Source organism: Arvicola amphibius, chromosome 11, assembly GCF_903992535.2.
Source record: "Arvicola amphibius chromosome 11, mArvAmp1.2, whole genome shotgun sequence".
NCBI lineage: Eukaryota > Metazoa > Chordata > Mammalia > Rodentia > Cricetidae > Arvicola > Arvicola amphibius.
In genome coordinates, this window is record NC_052057.2 from 2,498,164 (window position 1) to 2,520,392 (window position 22,229).

The 22,229-nt window shown below is 47.2% G+C and overlaps 1 protein-coding gene across 3 annotated transcripts in view; it reads left to right on the forward strand.

The window, feature by feature from the left end:
• The window catches only part of Trim2 (tripartite motif containing 2), a 94,730-nt gene that overhangs the window by 20,189 nt on the left and 52,312 nt on the right, over positions 1-22,229 (forward strand). The window contains exon 1 of one of the 3 annotated variants that reach the window (XM_038348079.1): positions 2,975-3,058. The exons of the other annotated variants lie outside the window; for them this stretch is intronic. The gene's annotated coding sequence lies outside the window, so the exon portion shown is untranslated. Of the gene's footprint in view, positions 1-2,974; positions 3,059-22,229 lie in introns of those variants that run through there. 3 annotated transcript variants of the gene reach the window in all.

The window sequence follows — 22,229 nt, forward strand, 5'->3', positions numbered from 1 at the left end:
CTCTATCAATTTTTAAAAAAGTGAATCACAAAAAGTTCAAATGATGCTTATGTGTATTACGTCCAGTGTTTACTTGTATCCAGGAATCGCATGGACATATATGTGTATTCTAAAGCACACTTTATGCTCTGCGCGTATTAGTTATTTTTCTTGTTGCTATGAGAAAAAAATATCTGACCAAAGCAACTAGGGAACTAAGGGTTTACCTTGGCTCCTGGTTTGAGAGTTCACGATGGCGGGAATGCCAGCAGCAGGAGCTGGAGGGAACTGGTCACACCTGCTATCAGGAAGGTGAGAGAGACAAATGCCCGGTGCTCCACTCTCTGTCTTTTTTATTTGGAGCGGGACCCAGCCCAGGGGATTACACCACCCACATTCACAGGAGGTCTTCACTCCAGCTTAACAGTCTCGGACCCGTCCGAAAGTGTGTTTCCATGGTGATCCTAAACCCAGTCGACACTGACTATCAACTGTCACTCAGATGAGCATGCTTTCTGTGAGCAGTGTGGAGACTTCCCACCCTGTCCGTGCCACTCTCAAAGGAGTCGGGCTGTCCCCGTAGCTGGCTAATGCCACCTTCCCAACAGAACCCATCTACGAGACAGCTCAGAGGGTCTTTAGCAGATCGGCACTAGGTCCCCTGACTGTTTCTGAAGGGCCTCGTGTAAGAACCTGGTCAGTGGGACTGTGTTCTTCCAGGCAGTGACGGGTGACATTACCCTGGGTGATGTCCAGGCAGGCAGGACACTCAGTCATTCTTCATGATGCAGTTTGGGGACCACCATAGTGCTGAGTTGCTGTCTCACCCATGGAGGGGCATCCTGCCCCATGGAGTTATAGGCTGGGGAGGGCAATTGCTCTAACCAAGCAAACTGGCCACTGAAAACCGTGACATCTGTCACGAGGGATTCAAATGGCACGGCGTGATAGACACTAGTTAACACCAAGGGCAGGATGGCCAGTATGGCCCCAGAAAGGATGAGAACCTTACCCCAGGAGCTACCCCACTCCTCACAGAGACCCCTTAATTCTGCTATGAACCAAAGATCGGAAGCTTCCTGTTTTAGACTTATGATCTTAGAGGTTGGTCTCAAGGTCATGCATGGGTCAGTTTGCTCCTAAAAAGCCCAGACACAGTTAAGATTGTGTAAAAGGGAAGCTTAGAATCTGGAGGCCGCCAGGAGGCTGGCTTAAGACTGGTGCTGGCAGAGCCCTGGCCATGCAGTAGAAAACAGAACCGGACTCCCCTCCTATAATGGGAAAGTTGAAACGAAGGCCAGGCTCTCCTGTTTCTGTGTGCAAATAAACACATATGAATAGCGTTCTAAAGAACTTAGGAAATAACCTAGTCAAGCGCCCGCCAAAACAGCATACAGACCTAAGTTCTGATCCCCAGCACCCATGTGAAAAGCCAGGCGTGATGCTGTGGACCTGTGCTCTGGTGCTGTGAAAGTGGAGATGGGAGGAGGATCCCTGGAGGCCACTAATCAACGATTCTAGACAGCAACATGAACTGTAGGTTCAGGGGACCCTGTCTCACAAACCACGGTGGAAGCCGAGTATGGAGACACATGCTTCAGTCCCAGTACTTGAGGCAGAGACAATGGATCCTAGGAACTTAGAAGGCAGCCTGGTCAACATAGTAAGTTCCAAGTCAACTAGAACAAACAGTGAAACCCTATCTCAAAAAGGGATTTGGGGGAAGGGTCTAGACAGATGATTTAGCAGTGAAGAACACTTGTGGCCCTTGTAGGGGACCTTGGTTTGGTTCCCAGCACCCATGTGGTGGCTTACAACTATCTATAACTCCAGTTCCAGGGATCCAATGCCCTCTTCCAACCTCCGCAGGCACCAGACACACATGTGGTGCACATACATTTATCCAGGCAAGACACTCATACACATAAAATAAAACAAACCCAAAAGCAAATGGTAGAGAGTAACAGATGAAAACACAAGACATTAGCTTCTGGTCACCACATGCACACACAACATACACATAAATTCAAAAAGAAAGAGGAAGTTTAAAAATAAACAAGTTGGGGGCTGGAGAGATGTCTCGGTGGTTAAGAACACTGACTGATCTTCCAGAGGTCCTGAGTTCAATTCCCAGCAACCACATGGTAGCTCACAACCACCTATAATGAGATCTGGTGCCCTCTTCTGGCCTACAGGTAGGATAAATAAATAAATCTTTAAAAAAAGAAATAAACAAGTTTTACCGGTTGGTAGTGGCACATACCTTTAATCCCAGCACTCTGGAGGCAGAGGCAGGTGGATCTCTGTGAGTTCACAAGGCCAACCTGGTCTACAAAGTGAGTTCCAGGACAGCCAGGGCTGTTACATAGAGAAACCCTGTCTTGAAAAACCAAAACACCAAACCAAACCAAACCAAACAAACAAAAAAAACCAACAACAACAAATACAAGTAGGCTGGAGGACTGGGTTGTACAAGCTCAGTGATAAAGCTCATACCAAGGTCTGGAATTTAATCGCTAGCAGTTTGCTGCAATCCTGCCCCAAAGGGAACAATACCAAAGCCCAATCAGATTGAGAGGGGAGAACCAGATACCCAATAAAATGATGCCGACCATCACGTGTGTGTGTGTGTGTGTGTGTGTGCGCGCGTTATCACTTCAACCTGTTCACTTTGCATTAAAAGGCTTCTGCAGTCAGAACACCTGCTGACTAAGCCCATAAACACACACACACACACACACACACACACACACTCTCCTGTTTCTGTCTGTGCTGGGTTTTTACAGACAAGGCTTTTTCGAGGACTTGGCTTCTTAACTATAATGTCTTGTGTCTTTTTGCCTCTTTGCTATTCCCGGGAGTCTGCCTCCTCTGTGAATCCCCTTCTGACAGGATGTCATGGTTTATTTTTTCTCTGCCCTTTGCCCGGTGACTGGCCGAATCTTTGGCCTTTGCGTACTCCAGTCCTTTGTGCAGGGTTCCGGTTTCCCTGCTATCTTGGGAACTCCTGCTGTTTGCTGCAGCGTCCTTGCTCACAAACCACCATGAGCCATTAATTCCTCTAGTTGCCAGCTGCTGGGTGAGAGCCTTTTTCTATTCTTCCACATAGTTTTCGCGTCTCACTTAGCAAGACTTCTCTAGTGTGGAACATTCTCTATGGAGCTCTGCTCATCGTAGGAGCTGAGCAGCCCGCAAAGACTTCCAGGACCCACCAGGAGATGATGGTGGGGCAAGGGGAGAGAGACATGGACTGCAGGCCAGCATGAGTTCTCTGAAGGGCTTTCCTACCTAATTGTATGGCATGAGAGCATCACAAGGTCCCCACAGATCTGTTTCTTTGTCTGTATAATGGCACTCAAAGTGGCTTTATACTCAGACATCCGCTGTTCTGAAGTGGTGTGGGGGTGAGGGGAGAAGGTGAGGGTAAGAGATATGAGGGAGAACTTTTTGTCCCTGCCTCTAGCTCTGTGCTGGGATGGAATAGAGGTTCACAGTCTGTTATTGAATTATGGCCCCATTGTTTGGAGACGGTATTTTGTGGTGTTAAATGGCTGGATGAAACCATTTCTAAGGTCCTTTTCTACTCTGATTCTATGAAAACTGAGTCTTGTGTTTCCTTTTGTTTTGATTTGAAGAAAGGCCCCTCCAGTCAAGGAGGGAAGGGTACTGGGGGCCAGGCCTGGAACGGGGGTGGAGCCCCAGAGCTCCCTATGGGCAGCACCACAGCGAGACTGGAGCTGACGGTGCAGTGCGTCTGGGCTCAGGGCACTGAGTGTCACCATGGAGCGTGCACAGAGCTACTCACCTTGTTCTGGGACATGAAAAAGAGGAAGAGGAGGGGCTTGGGGTCCCAAGGTTCCCTTAGAGAGCTCAACCCCTGTGACAGATGAGTAGACCGTGCCTCTGAAAGGCTCCCCACTCCCAGTAGTGCTGCAGACTGTGGGCCAAGGCTTTAACCACGTGGGCCTCTGAAGAGGAATACGTCAGCACCGAAGCAGATGGAGTTTATGCCCTTGATACTGGCTGTGTGGTCCAAGATTTAAGAACTGTGTGTCAATAGAAGTAGACATTCCTCCCTTTGGAAGGTGTAAATGCCACTCTTTGTAGGAACAGAAAGAGGAAAGAAAATGTCGGTTTCTGTGACCTGAGGCTTGTGCTGATTTATTATTATTGTTGTTGTTGTTACTGTTATTATTATTTAACTACTGACCTGGAGAAAGGATTCAATCATTAAGAGTAGCCACTGCTCTTCAAGAGGATGGGGAGGAGATTTGGTTCCCATATCCTCATGGTGGTTAACATTGTCTGTAATTCCAGTTCCAGAGGATCCAATACCCTCTTCTGGCCTCTTTGGGCACTGCACACATGGTACACAGAAGTACATGCAGGCAGAGCAACCATACTCATAAAATAAAAATAAATGAAATCTTAAAACATTTAAAATTTAAAAATTAGCGTGTGCAACATTTTCTGTTGAGTTTTCCTCCTGGCACCACACTGCCTTGTTCCCTTCCATGAACACATGTTTCTCAATGCAAAGGAGGAGGTGTACCAGATGCTGCTGGGCTTACCCTGGCCTGGTTCCACTCCTTTCTCCTTTCTAAAGGAACCCAGTCTTGCTTTCTTTTCCTCAGACAGCAGGTAAAACACAAAGGCAAGTTGGCAGGGAGCAAGCTGGTCGGTCACCTGTGACTTGAAGTGTCCAGGATGGAAGAGATTTGAATGCTTAGTCACCCAGGAGTGGAAACTCTTTGAAAGGATTGGGAGGATCGGGAGGTGTGGCCTTGCTAGAGGAGGTGGGTCAGTGAGCATGGGCTCTGAGGTTTCAGAAGCTCACACCAGGCCCAGTGTTTCTCTTTTTCTCTGCCTGAGGACCAGGATGCACTGTGGACTCCTGCTCTAATGCGGTGCGTGCCACTGTGCTCTGGCCAAGCTCCTCACCGCCAAGATCATGGACTCACCCTCTGAAACCGCAAGCAAGCCCCGAATTAAATGCCTTGGTCCTGGTGTCTCTTCCCAGCTACAGAACAGTGACTAAGACACCTGTGTTTTCCCACGGCGGGGCTCCACGGAATCAGCAGGTATTGGCATGACATTCAGCCCCGAGGGCTGCTGGAGGGTCTGCGCGGCTGGATAAACTATTCTTTATCGAATGATAACGGCTGGCTGCTGATGGCTCCTCCAATGATGCCCAAGGACAGACTGGATTCTTGGATGGCTTTTATGAGAAAGGCCTTGCACTCCCTCTGGTTCATGGGAAGCAACTTTAATTGTGAATTGCAAGGCCTCTGAATGAGATTGAAATTTTATGTTTATTGGGGAAGGATTTGTGGCCTGCAAGGAACTTGATCTAAACTTGAAACTGAAAATTCTCTTGGATTTCAGGAGAGAGGAAAGCAAAGTGTTCTCTTTCTACCCACAACCCTTTAAGAGGGGCAGGGAGAAGGCAGGGCAAGAATCGGGGTGTGCATTACTTGGGGTACCCGAGTGTTTCACAGTGAATTTATTTGTGATCTGATTACTGTATTAATCAAATTCTTCCCTTTCTAGTAGGTTCTTTCTGCCTTCCTCGGCACCTCCAGCTCTCTTTGCTAAACATGTGTTCTGCCTTCTGCCCTTGCTTGTAAAATCTCGTGGGTCAGTGGCCCTCAATCCAGTGTTTCTCATAGCAGCGTCTCAGCTCACAGCACCAAGAAGAAACAAAAGTGTGCACACATGTGAATCCCCGCACCTGTCAAGGGCAGCGTGCCTTCATCTGCAATGCCCAGACTGTCTTCCCCATGTCTCACCTTGCTGACTAGGGGGTGAGAAGTATTGGTGTCTTGACTTGTGTAGGCATTACTTTTACGTGTGAGGTTTGGGAAGTCTCTGGGTTGGGTTAGTCTGGATTGCCTCTTAACATCTACACACTGACTCAGGGGAATTGGAGGACCCCCCCTCCTCCAAGTATGTTTTTCCAGTGAAGCAGAATCCATAAAACAAAGTATTAGCCATTCACTAGATTTAAACAGGGGTGAGCAAACTAGCCAGCAAGCCAATGCCTAGCTCCTGTTTCCACGCCATCCGTGTGCTGGGGATGGCTTTTATGTTCTCAGAGGATTTGGAAAAAGCCAATATAGAAAACGTTCTGTGATGTGAAAGACAGCATTTCAGCTTCCCGTGTTCAGGAGAGTTCTGTTGGCACACAGCTGCAGTCTCTTGCTTACCCATGTCTGCGGCTGTTTCTCAGGAGAGTAAGGTGGGTAACGGCACCAACACTGTGTTGGTCCGAGGTCTGGAATGTTTACTAGTTGGCTCTTTACAGAATGTGTGCCTGACTCCAAGGTCTGAGTAGGAAAGGCAGCAATGATATGTGACATTTTTGAGTCTTGTTACGTGCCAGGCAGTGGGCTAACCATCCTTTAGACATTATCTTACATAATTCTAATAGTACCCAGTCTCTGTGTGTCTCCCTGTCTCTGTATCCCTCTTTCTCTCTCTTTTTCCTCTAGGGAAGTACCTTTTCTACCCCGGCCTTAAAGCTCATCTCTTTTGATTACCATTTCAAAGATAAAGGCCAGAGAGATGAAATAATTTGGCCCCCACATAACTTGTTGATGCCAGAGGAGAGGTTTATACCCATATCTGTCTGAGGCTAGAACCTGAACCCTTCCCCACCACGGAGACCATCCAGTCAGCTAGAGCTGCACCCACCTATCCTTACAGGTCTGAGGTAGCGAATTCAGATAAAAATCTCTTGAGGTTCGATTTATTTTTATTACTTTTATTGTTGAAAATTTTATGTCAATCTCTCATCAAAGTATTTAGGTCCCTTAGTGGTAGTGACCCTTGTAAGGCCTAGAACAAATACCCTGTACATTACAGACACTAAATAAGGTTTGTTGGGTAAAGTTGGATAAAAGTTGGGAAGAGGACAGGATTTCACACAAAATAAAACAAAACAAAACAGGAAAACAAAAAGCAGAGAAAAGGTAGAAAGACATCAAAGAAGGCTTGGGGTACCTCTGTATTTATTGGCCTTGGTCCCAGTGGCGTATCCCCAGGACTCACAGGCCCGGAAAGACACCTACTGACAGGTCCAGAAAGACACCATGTTATATCCAAGCCTGGTCCCTCTGCTGTGACCCTGCTGTGACCCAGCCGTTCTGTTTTCAGCCCCCGTGCCCTCCCCTCCCGTGGAACTGTGGCTTCCTGGCACCAGACCCAGACATACTTCTAACCTTTGAGGGTGCTGGGTAGGTCAGCCTTTGCTGCAATGCATCTATTCAGAAGAGGATACGGAAACAAATCACGAGAGCTCCAAGTCCAAAACCTACGGCTGACATCAAAGGGCATAGCTTTGGCTCTGGAAAGACACCAAAGAGACCAGAGGAGCCCTGCCTCCTCCAGTCTTTCCAGGAAGTCTGCTGGCCGGAAGGGAGAGATGCAGGGGCCAGGCTCTCTCTAAATAGTGAAGCCGTGGTAGTGAGCACCCTCCCTTCTTGAGGCTGGCCTGGCACTGGGATCTGTCTGAGGAGCCTCCAAGATCACCTGTGTCCAAGTCTTGTGGCGATAGTTGTGCTAAGTGTGTGGGGAGAAGCAGTGGAGGCTGAGGCTAGCCTGGTCCGGTGAAGAATGCAGAAAGGTCTCTTCTGCATGAATCTGTCCACTCTCATGTGTTAATTTTAATGAAAACAGTGGAGGGGAGAGGGCGGGGGGCCACACATTATTCTTTGGATAGTTGTTACTGTTTATCCTATTGCATTAACAAGCTCTCCCTAAATATCCTAGGCTAGTCTAGAACTCACTATGATCACTGGACTCTTGATCCCCTGCCTCAGCTTTCTGAGTGCTGGGATTATAGGTGTGTGCTACACAGCCAGCTTTAATCCTGTCTTACATCTAATAATCAAAAGATTATTGAGTCTTACATAAGTCCAGAAGTGTGAGTTCCTAAATAGACTCATAAATCTCTTAGGGGAATAATAATAATAATAATAATAGCCACACACCGCACCCCCCCCACCCCCACCCCCCCCCCCCCCCCCCCCGTCTGCGCTCTGTGTGCTAGAATCCAGTTCGCGAGCTTCAGGCTGGAGGTTGAGAATACACACGCAGAGACAGACCAACACACAGACCTCCAATCACTGGTACCAAAAGCCCCTCTTTAATAGCACCATGGAGGCTTAAATACCCTGCAGTCAATGGCCAACAGGTGAAAATTCCATCCTCTGATCCTCTAGGCAAGGCACAGCTTTTAGTAACTTCAACTAGAAGACTCTAGCAGGGAAGAGCAGCTGAAGGCCAGGACTCAATTATTCCCAACAAATAATAATAATAATAATAATAATAATAATAATAATAATAATAATAATAGCTTATATGCTGACTGCTTAGTATTGGCTTTCTGGTTTTCCCCCTCTTGCTTGCTCAGCTCTCCTTCTTATATAGCCTAGACCCACCTGCCTAGGGATGGCACTGCCCACAGTGGACTGGGCTCTCCTACATCAATTAGCAATCAAGAACCCTTCCCACCACAGACATGCTCACAGGTCAATCTGATGGGGACAGTTTCTCAATTGCCGTTCCCTCTTCCCAGGTGTTTCAAGTTGTCAACCAAGATCAGTCATCACGCTCCTATTATATTACTAAGGAAATGGAGACACACAGGAGTAAGACTGTATGCCATCCTGATGGGCACAATGACCTCTCTTCCTGTCTGCTCTGACCTACACAGAACAGGCATGATCCCATGTTATATAGGCTACCCACCCGTTGGCTGGTAGCCTCTTGGCTAGTAGATCCATCAGTGCTTGTCCTTAAGTACATTTTATCTAACTTACAAAGTTCCCAAGGGCAGACTTTTTGTTGTTGTGCTGTTGTTATTTCAGCTATGCTGCACTGAAACTGTAAAGTGCTTCCTTAAGAAGGCAAAAAATTAGTAAGAGACAACACAGCCACACAACTTGGTTACAGTCTACTGTTTCTGTTTTCTGTTTCTTAATTAGTTGTCAACCTCTTACTGCTCCTACTTTCTAAGTAAAATTCATCACCAAAGTAAAAGTTATCACAGGTATGCAGGTACTTATGGGGTAATGTAACACATGTAGGGTCAGTGCAATCCAGTTTCAGATGTCCACGGGGGTCTTGGAACACACACCCCAAAATAAGGGACCCGCTCTGGAGCAAATCTGAGCCACGCCTTAATCAGACTCACGTGCTGACACTCACATTAAGATTCAGACGGGTTGCTGCTGCTGCTGCTGCTGGTGGTGGTGGTGGTGGTGGTGGTGGTGGTGGTGGTGGTGGTGGTGGTGGTGGTGGCGGCGGCAGCGGCAGTGGCACATGCCCTTAATCTCAGCACTCTGGAGGCAGAGGCAGGGGGATCTCTGTGAGTTTGAGGCCAGCCTGGTGTACAGAGTGAGTTCCAGGACAGCCAGGGCTGTTACTCAGAAAAACCCTGTCTCAAAAAAAAAAAAAAAAAAAAAAAAGGAAACAGGGAAGGAGGAAGAGAAGGTAGAGAGGAAGAGAAGGGAGGGAGGGAGGAAGGGAGGGAGGAAGGGAGGGAGGAAGGAAGGAAGGAAGGAAGGAAGGAAGGAAGGAAGGAAGGAAAAGGAAGAAAGAAACATTCAGATAATGAAGACCCATAGACTGCATAGAAAGATACTGTCCTTTGATGACGTACTTGAAGAGGCAGGTAGTGAGGACGAGAGGCAGGTCCTCCACTTATTCCCCTCAGACAAGGGGCTTTTTTTTTTTTTACCTCCCCCTTGGGCTTAAAGCACTGAGTTACTGGATGCCCAGTAAACTCAAGCCTGTTCCCCGCCAAAAGGCACTGTAAGTCTACAAGATCGGGAGCATCCACTGGAACCCAGAGGGGCAGGAGACACCCGAGCCGCAGTCCCAGAAGGGAAAGGGCGTCAGCTGAGAACGCAGGCGATGCGGGATGTCCATCCAGGGCGATCCCAGTCACTCATAGTTTAGGATGCTCTCATTGCAGCCCTGCTTCCGCCGGCCACGCCCATCCCCGCCACTTGCGTTGTTCTCCAAAAAGGTTTTAATTCCTTGTGAGGAATAAGGTTAGACAACGAGATTCATCGAGGAAGGGAGAGAAAAAAATTCTACAAGCAAAGCCATCCCTATCTTGGAGAAGGACAACAGCTTGCTTTAGCTGAAGTAGGGCTTGCTTCCTGGGGCGGGACCTGTTGCCATAGAAACGGGAGGCGTGGCCATGCAGAACCACGAAGTTCCTGGAGCTGTCAGCTGAGGCTGTCTCTGAGATTTTTTTTTTTTTTTTCAACAGTAGAGCCCAGGAGGTGGGATTGGTTGCGTAGTTGAGAGGAATGTGTGTCAGATTCTCTCTGATCCGCACGCTGTTTTAAAGGCACTTTATTGTGTGGACCTGCTGGAGAAGAATGTCCTTAGGAGAAAGGCAGACGCCCAGCGAGGCTGTCGGTTGCCTCTCACCCAGTCACCCACTAGTGTCTCCTGCGGGCAGTCTGGGCTCCAGGGTGCCTCTGGGTGCGGCTAGCCGCGCCCACATGGTTGCCAGGTAAGTCCAGCAGGCAAGGCCAGATCCTAGCTTTGGCTGGAGCTCTGGTTCAGCGGTAGAGCCCTTACTGGCAAGACATAAAGGCCCCAGGCTCCATCCCTGTACTGTACTAACAGCCAGGGACTTCTGCTACGTTGAATTTAACCATTAAAATGAAAAGCACGACTGCCCGTTTGTCTGGAGAAACAGTACCTCTGTGTGCATGTTAATGTCACAATGGATAAACTGTGTCCATGTTTCCAAATGCATGCTCCCATGCTTGTGGAAGCCAGAAGACAACCTCGGCTGTCCTTCAAATGCCACCACCTTGTTTTATTGTGACAGAATTTCTTGTTGGCCCCAGGCTAAGCCAAGTAGGCTAGGATGACTGGCAACGAGACTCAGGGATCCTCTTGATTTTTCCTGCACAGTGGGATAGCAAACACAGGCTGCTGTGACTGGATTTTTCTTTAAAAACAAAACAAAAACATGCATTCTGGGGACCAAAGTCAGGGTCGTTGTACCCAGCCGAGCACGGATATCATCATCAGGAACCCAGTTAGTACTGGAGATTCCATTCCAGCTGTGGGAAAAAAGACATTCAGCTTTAAATTATACACAGCGAACAATGGCAGAAACCAAAGAGCAACTTTGTGTGCTTTTGCCTTTGGTGTCCTCAGAGCGATACATAGAATCGGGCAGGTTAGACACGGGTGAGGACAGCTGTAAGTTCACTTACTCCGCCCTATAGAGAGAGGAGAGCTGAGGAAGTCACCTGGATGTACAGAGCTCACAGCCCCTTTTCCCACCAGTCAATCTGTCTTCTTAGCTGTTGGAGGCTCACGTGTTCACCACTGCTCAGCACAAATAAGCCAAATCAAGTGCTTCCCATTAAACTTAAACTTTAGAATTGTAAGGAAAGAATGTGGGGGAAATCTAGAGGTCGCTCAGGCAATCCTGCATCAGCCTGGGCTTTAGAATTGTAAGGAAAGAATGTGTTACCCAAATGTAGATATTACAGGTTGAATTGCGTCCCCTTTGCCCAAAATGCATTGAGGTCCTAATCCTTGAGAGCTCTGTCTCTCTCATTTATTTTTCTGTGCCTGACACACCGGCTGGTACATAATCACCTGTGGACTGGACACATCTTTAGCGGCAGTACCAACCCAGGCCAGTTCTGATGTGAGTTCTTGGGCTGGAACAATTGTTCCTTACCATCGTCCTTCCTAAGAGTTGGCCAATAATTCTCACAAGAGTTCTTTGAAAGCAAAATGGAGTAATGATTGCGCTGGGCAGTTTCTAAGCGTTCTGGTCTCAGGTTGCCCACTTTTCATTGGTTATTACCCGTGATGTCACTGACACAAATACCTCTTGAGCCAGCTGGCTTTGTTTGACTCTGGAATTGCCTGGTTACTCTCACTGCTCTTTCTCATCCGCTAGGGGCACCATGGCACAGATCACATCTACTGTATAGCAGCTACTCCTCCCTCAGCCGGGCACTGAACCTTTTCTAAACGTTAATCTATACTAGAATAATCGTAATGCTTGCTCCTGTCTTTGGAGAGGTCTGGTTTGAAGTTCAAGGAGAAAACCTATGATGAAAGCCCTTTCTAAATCGTGAGTCCTTCATAAGATTTGCCTCTCTCGAATGGCCTCTGGCCCAATTATTTTTCAGTTGTGAGATGAATATTTACCTTGCATTGGATTCTGCCACTTACTGCTTTATAGGAAAATTTCATCATTCTGTGTCTTTTATGGAGTATATACTATGGGACAAGCCTTGCACTGGGGCCTGGGAGGTTTGGAGTAAAAAATAGAACCTCTCACAGCTTTTAACCAGGAATAATGCTACAGAACTTGCAAGGGTGGCTCCCCGACCCGATCTGAGGGGGAGAGCGTCTAGTAGCTGGAGGAGGAGCCTGAGGAGCCTCCCTAACAGGAGTGGTGACTTTGAAGGAGTGAGAGGGAGTTGAGCAGGGAAAGAAGGTGGGGAAGATGTACATTCTTGCCAGTGGTGTGCCAGCCTGGGGAAGAGGACTTGTGAGGGACTCTCCCATGTATTGAAGGGTGTTTGGTACCCCTGTGCTTTGCACTAAATGTCAGCAGTGCATCCACTTCTAACCTACTTTCTGTCTGTGTAGACTTCTTCTTGTAGGGAACTTGAATACAAATACATTTTTCTGCCTTAATTCATGACAATGAAATAATGTAAAATATGTTACTGTACGTCCAAACTTTCCCATTTAGCACATTTTCAAAGTTCATCTACCACAGCATATATCAGTATTATATTCCCTTTTTAAATAGTATCCCATTACATGAGGGTAGAACTTTGCTATTTATTTGTTTGTTATTTATTTATTTTTATTTATTTATTGAGACAGGGTTTGTCTGTGTTGCCCTGACTGTCCTGAAACTTGGCATGTAAACCAGGCTGGCCTTGAACTTAGTTATCTACTTACCTCTGCCTCCTGAGTGCTGGGATTAAAGGTGCCCACTGCTCACCTGTAATTATACATTCTTACCAGTTGGTGGATACCAGGGATATCTCTGACTTGGGGCTGTTGTGAATAATGCTGCTTGTAACATTTTATGTGCAGCGTTTTATGTGGACATATAGTCTGCCTCAGAAGTTTATAATGCAGTTAGGACCAATTCTTAAAACTACAAAGCCGGTTCCCCCTTTACCAGTTTACAAAGTCCCCTCCCTAAAGTTATCACTAAGGTGTCTAACTTGATGGGTTAGGAAATGATGGTGAAGAAATCAGGCAGCAGGTAGGGGTTGGTCCTCGGTCTTATTGCTAGTTATTGTAATTAAAGGAGGTGCACTTATTCGGTCCTAAAATGTCGTGCCCACAGTGGCATGTCCCCATGTTTCCAAGACCTGTTGATGTCACCGGACTCTCAACTCCCCATCCCACTACATAACCTTCACTGACCTCTGAAAGGCCCCTTAAAGGGCTCAATGCAGTGCTTACCTGCATGGAAAGGATGGGTGCCATCAAATACGTAATCCTATTGTTTAAATAAAGAATTGTTAGTGTCGCTCTTAAAGTCAAGCACGGAAAAGTGTTGTCTGCCTCTATTGCTGTAAAGAGAGTGGTTCTGAATTCTAACACATACGGTTTTTGTTCTGCAGTATTTGTTACACTATAGAGACCTAAGTACTGTTAAATAGGCACTTGTTGGCCATTTTGTGTTCTTAATATTTTAAGTACATTTAATGACTTGATAGGAAATCAAGTTATGGACATAACGGTTTGTCAGGTTTCTCAATCCGTAACTGAAAAGTTCATCACCAGAAACAGAATAGAGTCCATTTTTCCCCGAATCAGAGTATGTGCCAACTACTATACTTTTCTCCCTTAATGAATAGAACTATAAGACACTGAGAAATGGCCTCTGTATTGTCTGACTTGGTAGAACTATATTGCACAGACCTTTTCCTGGGAGATACATTGGGTGGGGTGGGTAGAAGGGGCTGTGGAACCGAGGTGATTCTGCTTTTTAAGTATCTGCCTTCTTTCAAGCTACCTGCAGCATCTAAAGAAACAGATTTCAGTTTAGCTGATGAAGATGCATGCTGTCACACCTACTAAAACACTCCTCCAAATCTGAACTTTTCATCCATTCTCGAATCTATTCTTCCTGCCTCAGTACTGGTTTCTACGACCAGCATAGTTTCTTTCTGATTCGTGATGCACTTGGGTGGGTACCAGTCTTGTCTGCACGCTGGGAGACTGGTGCTCCCCACGCCTCCTGGGGTTAATCCTGCAGTCGGGTTTGGGGGATGGAGCCTGGCAGCCTCGCACTGGAGCACGCTAGCAGCTGACTGCTGACTCAGAGGGGAAAGCCAGCCACCCGCGAATCTCTTTGCAGCTCGCTGCTGCATCCCTATCCCACAATCCCTTGCTGCAGTGTGGCTTGCTGCAGTCTTTTCAACAGACGCTGAGAAGAAAGATGTCCTGTGAGATAAAGATTGATTGATCTGAATTCGGAAGGGGGTCTCCTACTTGTTAATGACCCAGAAACATTCCTGCCGACTTTCCTGAGCCTTCTCTCGTTTCCTCCGTTTTTTTTTTTTTTTTCTCTTCCTCTGTCCTGTTCATGAGCTGGCACGTCTCTACTTAGAGCAGAAGATAATGCTGGGCTTCTGATGATGGCTGCATTGCATGGTAGGGAATTTTAACCGGTCTGTTTGCATGGTGCTTCCTAACTTGAGACGGTAGCAGGACAGTGCTTTGTTCTTTTGGGTGGCCGCGGGGCTGCAGCAGGGACATCCTAGAGGGGATGTCTTTCTTTACCTCGCTGACTTTTCTGTTTATCGGGAGAAATGGGTAGGTCCTCCGTGTTCTGGTTGCTTGCCGTTATTTCTGGAGATAACTGCTCGTACTTTTCTTGCTTCCTTTTCGTGGTGATGCTGCATGCTCCTTAACTACAAAATAGGGGAAGAGCCCACTCTGCCTAAACAAAAGCATCAAATTAGCAACTGTGGGATGAAAGCTATTGTGAACGGATTAGATTTTTATCCTCATTAGTCACTATTTTAGTGTTGTCTTGGTTTATTTAAAGTAGAATTACATTTCCTGCATCTTGATGTCGGGATGAAGTATAGAATTTGCAGGATTCCTTCCTGGGTACTCCTAGGTGGAGGATGTGCGTTTCCACCCTTCCCCCACCCGGTTCTCTGTCCTGGGTTGAGCTCCTTGCCTCCGAGTTACCATTGGAAACCCATTCATTCATAATGCATGACTCGACCCCCTGGATTCTAGATGCCACTGAGAGCGGCAAACACACATCAAATACTTCTTTCTGACAAATTTTCCTGCTATGGAAGTACAATCAATTCTGGGTGGAGCTCAATGGACGAACTACACAGAAGGAGAGAAATCCCTGGGTTGGCCCTTAGTTCTGCTTCCTCGAATCATGGGTAATTTTTGTATCAGTTTTTTTTTTCCCTGCAAGAATGCCCCACCCTGACATTAATCCTCGTTGTACAGCAATAGGAAAGCCAGTAGGAAGGCTATTTGTTTCCAACTAAAAATTGAATGTTGAATGGATGAATTCTGGAACCAAAAGAAAATATTTGTGTCAGAAGAAAGGATGGGTTAAGTGTCACAGCTTCCAAGACACAGACTCAGAATGAGGCATCTGAAAGCTGTCGGTTTTTCTGCTTTATTCTCCATGAGTAAATCGTTAGAGGTTTTAAACGCTGCAATACAGAGAGAGCCGTTTGTTTGCTCAGATACCTAAGCTGGATTCTGCATCGCGCAGTGTGAAAGTGATTTCCAAAGGACTCCCCTGTTTTTAGGCAGGTGCTTTGCTAGTGCTGTCCTGACCCACTGTCCTGTTAAATAATTCAGGCCACTGGGGGGCCAGGCGGCAAGCACACAATGAAAAGTTTCACGTGTGCGGTGGCATGAAGAAGCTCCTCTGGAGCCCAGCCCTACAGCCATCCCTGACAGTCCTTCCTGGCCCTCTGAAGAGTTCCTCTGAAAACGCAAGCGATTTGCATTGCAATGATTGTGAGACAATGTAAAAAAAAAAAAAACCAAAAAAAAAAAAAAAAAAACTCCCTGACAGAAGGATTGATGAATATTTAACCCACACATTTTTAAAAACAAACTGGTGGGCCCTATGCACCTTTTCACCTCTATGAATGTTATAATCCTAAAATAGCTTAATTTTTTTTAAATGTGGGAAAACAAAAGATTAATGGGTGCTATGGGTTATGGAACAAAGTAATAAACACTTATTCTTTGTCTCAAAAAAATGAAAATACCCTTTATTTAGGTAGCTTTTAACATTGATTTCTCTAAATTCAACAGTCTTGTTGGCTTGTGTTGCATAGAAACCCCACATGTGAAGCATTCTTTTAAATTACCAAAGCTAAATTTTAAGAATCTCTTTACCTCTTTTCATTATTTCTCTGATAAGACTAATGTGCACTAACCAAATGTTTTTATATGTTAAAACATATAGAAGAAAAAGAAATATCTTAGGTTTTTAAAAAAAAATGCTGCAAATTATCTTTGCCTGCATGCCAGAGAGCGGTTGTGGGGGTATGATTGTGTGTGAACCCCTTCCTTGTTGAGGACCCAACCCAGGGCCATGTGCTTGCCAGACAGGCACTCTTAGAACAACACCCGCAACCTGGTTCTGGTTTATTTCTTCAAAATTCCTAGTCAACTGCTTCTCAGTTGTAGCAGAGTGATTTACTTGAGCACATCTGTAGTGGCTTTAAAAAGATGCTTGGCTGCCATCTGTCTCATTAAAACTACGGGAGGTCGGAGCATAGTTTGCTCCACAGTCAGTGGCCAGTAGGGCTTTCTGAGTCTATCTATTGTGTGAGTTGTCTGAATTCAGTGGATCAGGTTTCTGCCTGAAACTCAGAGCCTTGCATTAGAACAGAGAGTGAGGGGTGTGGGGAGCCAATTTTTCAAATAGCATCACTTGAAGGAGCCACGTGTTGCGACTTTTTCTATGCCAATCTTCCCGGCCACTTCTCGGCCTTGTTCTGCCTCCAGTTTGGAGATCTTCCCTTTCTTCACTGATCCCTTTTCATCCTTTTTCTTGAGACTTATTATCTAAAAAAGCAGTTATTCTGACTAAGAGCAGAAACAACATGCTTCCTATGCACCAAAGGTAAGGGAGGGTTATTGTCACACAGGCTTACGTTTTGGGGAGTTCTAAGGTGAAATTCTTTTCTTCCTTTCTGTCAGTCCCTCCCAGCTCCCAGAAGGGGTCCCCAGTTCCTTAGCAACATGGCTGCTCCCTGCCTTTCTTGTGGATGTAGAACACTCAGCTGCTTTGTGTAATCCCCAGAGGGAGGCTAAGGGAGCCGTGGCACAGTGATGGATGTGGGGAGAAGAGACCCCACTCATCTCTATTGTCCCAGAGCATCACAAGGTAAATACCAATTAGCTCAGCCACTTAGCTCTCCTCACACTGACAGGCTCGGTCCTTTGGAGCATTGAGAGTCCAAAGCAAAGCTTCAGGGAGTGAGGGCTTGAGGAGTTCCGCTTAGAAATCAACTTCCATATGGAGAAGCCAATGCATCGAGGGAAGTTGCCATCCATCCATCCCTGGCAATGGGAGCAGAGCTTTGAGGAGCTTGAGCACACCTTTGCCTGGAGACAGACTGAAGTTAGAGGAGAGGCTCTCAGCCTTCAAACATGCGTGTGTTTCCTCTCTCTCTCTCTCTCTCTCTCTCTCTCTCTCTCTCTCGCTCGCTCGCTCGCTCTCTCTCGCTCTCTCTCGCTCTCTCGCTCTCTCTCTCCCCTCTGTCTCTCTCTCCTCTGTCTCTCTCTCCTCTTTCTCTTTCTCTCTGTCTCTTTCTCCTTCTCTCTTTTTCTCTCTCTCTGTCTCTCTCTCACACACACACGCACACGCACACACACACACACACACACACACGAAAGAAAGAATCTTGCCTTCTAATTTACAAAGTGACTCCCCTGAGATCAGGCAGGCTTGATTGAACTGAAATTGGGTCACCCTGTTTTCATTTTGCAGGAAGACTGCCCTCTTTCTTCCCGCTGAGTCATCAGTAACAGTTCAAACTCAAATGTGGATGAATGGCAATAGGCTCCTAACTCAGTCCAAAGATCCTATTTGGTGGGGGGAGATACCGTGTGCATGCGTATGTGTGTACCTGTGTGCAGAGACCAGAGGTCGGTGTCTGCTTTGACACGGGGTCACCAGCTTGGCCACCCTGGCCTGTCTGTCAATGGGTCAGGGCTCTGCTTGTCTCTGCCCGCTAGAGCCGGGATTACGGCCGTTGCTGCCACACCCGGCTTCTGGCCTTTTCTAGGCCTTGAACTCGGGCCCGCTTGCTTCCATGGCAAACTCTTTCCTGACTGAGCACCGTCCCCAGCCCCTGAACCACCTGTCCTTTAAACGGTGCTGCACCTTTGCCTTGAGCTTCAGGTGTCACCTGCCCCCGTGGAACGTATTTTGAATTATAGTTATGAATTTATTACTTCTTTTCTATAAACATAAGATTTTTGATCTACTGGAGAAACTGACTTTTTTGGCCTATCCTCGCTGTCATCATTAGCTGAGGAACTTTTTAAAAATGTAAGCACATTGAGCCGGGCGGTGGTGGTGCACGCCTTTAATCCCAGCACTCGGGAGGCAGAGGCAGGCGGATCTCTGTGAGTTCGAGGCCAGCCTGGTCTACAAGAGCTAGTTCCAGGATAGGCTCCAAAGCTACAGAGAAACCCTATCTCGAAAAACCAAAAAAAAAAAAATGTAAGCACACTATTAAATAAACTCAGCAGAGAGGCCCAAAGATTAGTACTGAGCCAGGACTGCCACAAACCTAGCCTCTCGAGACGGAGGCAGAGTCAGGCACGAGAATGGACACCTGTAGCACTGGCCGTCAGGAGGCTGAGTCAGGAAGGTAATGAGTTTGAGACCGACCTGCGCTACATAGCGAGATCCCATTTGAGAGACAGAAGTGGAATTCTGCACCATCGGGTGGTGTTGAATAAATTAGGCCACAACTTACAAATCACAGGCTCCGTCTTCCCTGACCAGCCTGCCAGTCCGGGCTGGCTACCTCCCTTCTAGACTTTTTCCTTCCATTCTCCCCTCCTACTCCTCCTCATGCTGGTGTCAGCAGCAACCCTGGACACTTTTCTAGTCTGAATGGTATAATTTGGGTGGGAAGTGTGGTCTGAATCTCGGATTTGCAGCTGCAGCGTTCTCTCATTTCCCCCCTCATTTGGTGGTAACTCCCACCACGTCGGAGGAGACTTGAGCGAGCAAGCCAGGGGAAGCATGAAAGCTGACGTGAGGGAAGAACTCCTGGGACAGGATTTTTCTTCCCCGGGAATGTTTCCTGTTTGCTGCGTTGCTTTCCCCACAGCGTGCCATGTTTAGCTGGCAAGACCGCCCTTAATGAGGGCCGTCTGTGCCAGCGCTTAGGCTGTTTGCTGTCGTGCGTATGTGTCCTCAGTAGTTTTCCTGCTCTTCCTCTGAAATGTGAGCATGTATAAATATGTTACTGATGATCATCCTCTGGATGATAACGCGTGTTGGAGAGCTTTAGAGGGTCACACCGGGAGACAGGCAACGCTGATGCATTCACAACAAACACAGTTTGTCACAGAAGCTAGCTAGCTCCTCTCTCCTACTGGCATGCCCTAGTCCACCAGGAGCCTACTCTGTTTATTCAGAAGCCAGTGACAGTGAAGTACCAGGCACACACAGTCCGAGCTTCTCAGATGAGGGGAGCGCCATTGCAGGTCTTACACGTCAGGGTGAGGTGGCAGTGCAGGGATCGGGAGATAAGATAGCCATGTAAATAAATTGCAATACAATAAATACTGTATCAGAAGGGGTTTCAGCCAGGTCTTTCCTGTGGCAGAACTGCTGTAGACTAGGGGGCTTTCAACAGTTGTTCCTTCCAGTTCTGGAGGTTGGAAGTCCAAGCTCAGGGAACCAAGACAGCAGGTTTCTGGAGAGAGCCGTCCTCCAGCTTTGCAGACAGATGGCCGTCCCTCTATGCTCTCCTCCCGTGGAGAGAGATGGGTGGAGAAGGAGCCTCAGGCTTCCCTCGTGCCAGGAAGCACAGTGGGAAAAATGCCATCAGCCTGCATGGGTTGAGGAATATGTCCAGAACGGGCAGCCTTTAGCTGGAGTGCTGCGGATGACCGGTTCCTGGTCTCCTTGATTAGAAAAGCAGTATGGGCTTTGATTCTGGCCTGGCCTCCTTTCTCATCTGGGTTTCTGAAGTGTCAAGACCATTCCTACTCACATAAGCAGCCGAAATCTGCGGGATAATGGGGATGGGAAACCACAAGGCTCCCCAGCTCAGATCCCATCCTCAGGGCTCCATCCTCACGGCCTAATGTTCTGCCACAAATGATAACAGTCTTCAAGTACATTATGGGCTAGGGATTCAACATATGGAGGGAGGGTTGCTGCTGCACAAACATGGGGTCCACAAGAGAAAATAGATGTTTATGGAACCCCATGTGGGGTTTTAAATCTCGTGGTCAGATTGAGTAGGAGACCCCCCCCCAGCAAAGCAGTAGGGAGTGGGATCAGGGGAAGGGGGAGCAGGGGTGGGGTGAGAAGGCCTCGGGAACACTTGTTTGGTTTTCATAGAAAAGCTCTTCTAGGTGATGAATATCAACCTCTGTCTAGTGCGGACTGTGTCGTATAAAAATGACTTTTGACCGGGTGTGGTGTCCTCTAACCCCAGCACTTGGAACATTGAGAGGGGAGGATTTTGAGAACCTGCGTTGCATAGCAAGACCCAGTTTCAAGAAGAAAGGCTCTTCTGCCTTCACCTCCACTGGCCTTTTGCCGGCGGGTGTGCCATCAGCTCTCCCTGGCTCCATGGATGGTTTCTTCCACTTAACCCTGCTGTCTCCAGCAGAAGAGCCATTCTGTCTCTGAGCTTCACTCCCCTGCACTGACTTCGGTCACATCCATAGGTAGGGTTGCCCACCATTTGGAAGCCCAGGTAGGGAGAGACATCCCAGGAGGGTGTAGTTAGGTATTCACCGTTGGCAGCGCCCAAGCCCTTGATTAAAGACTGCTGCCTCCTCGCAGTGTGTGTCCCACCACGCTCTCTGGCTCACGCTGGGCTTGAGTTCATCCAATCACATGTCCCTTTAGGAGCAATGGAACACTCCGGTGGTGTGCATCCAGAAGGATTCCCGGAAGAGTCCTTATCCTGGCAAACTCAGGGGTCTCTGGGGCTTGGAAAGCTTTTGTACTGATCGTGGGAGTTCTGAAGAGCAAGCTGTCTTCAACAGGTCACTTGTGACAGATCTGCGGCCCTGCTATGACTTTCAATCAGTGTTAATGAGTAGGCATAATTAATGCACCATGCGAATGAACATACTAACACAGACATGATCACTCACCAAAATAATTACCAAAGAATTAGAACCAAATGCTTTCTCTGAAGTTTTAGGGCATAAGAATGTTGGCCTAACAAATTTTATTCAGTTAATATATATCATTTGGTTAAAACAAGGATTTTTTTTAAGTGGCTTAGATCTGCATTCTCTCTCCGCCATCCCTTCTTTTTGCTGTTGTGAGCCGGCATGGTCCCGTGAAAAACATCAGACGTGTTCAAGGGCAAGTGCGATGGCTCAGCGGGTACATGTTCTGCTGCCAAGCCTTAGCGGGTCCCCGAGACCCACTCAGTGGCAGGAGAGAAGCCCCTCACAAAAGTTATCCTCTGCCCCTCCGTGTGCTTGCTGCTGCACCGTAGCCCCTGCACCCCCAACACAAATGGATACATAGATGTAACTTTGAACTTTTAAAGCTATTCAAAATGAATGTTAACTGGCTTTTCAAAAAAAATTTATCTCTTTTGCTTTTATGTGCATGAGTGTTCTGCCTGCATGTATATCTGTGTACCACGTGTGTGCCCTGGAAGCCAGAGGAGGTGTCAGGTCCCCTGGAAGCGAAGTTACTATTGTAAGCTGTCCTGTGGGCTCTGGGATCTGAACCCAGGTCTCTGCAAGACCAGCAAGAGTTTGTGACTGCTGAGCTATCCCTCCAGCCCCTATTTAATGACAGAATGTGTGGGAGAGATCGAATGCTGAGTATGTGTTCTCTCATTGAGCCACATCTCCAGCCAGCACTGTCATTAAAATAATAATAATAATAATAATAATAATAATAATAATAATAATCGAACCCTTAGTGAATTTTTGTTCAAGAATTGGATTGATTTCTCATAGTCAGGCAAGTTTTACTGCCACGGAAGAGA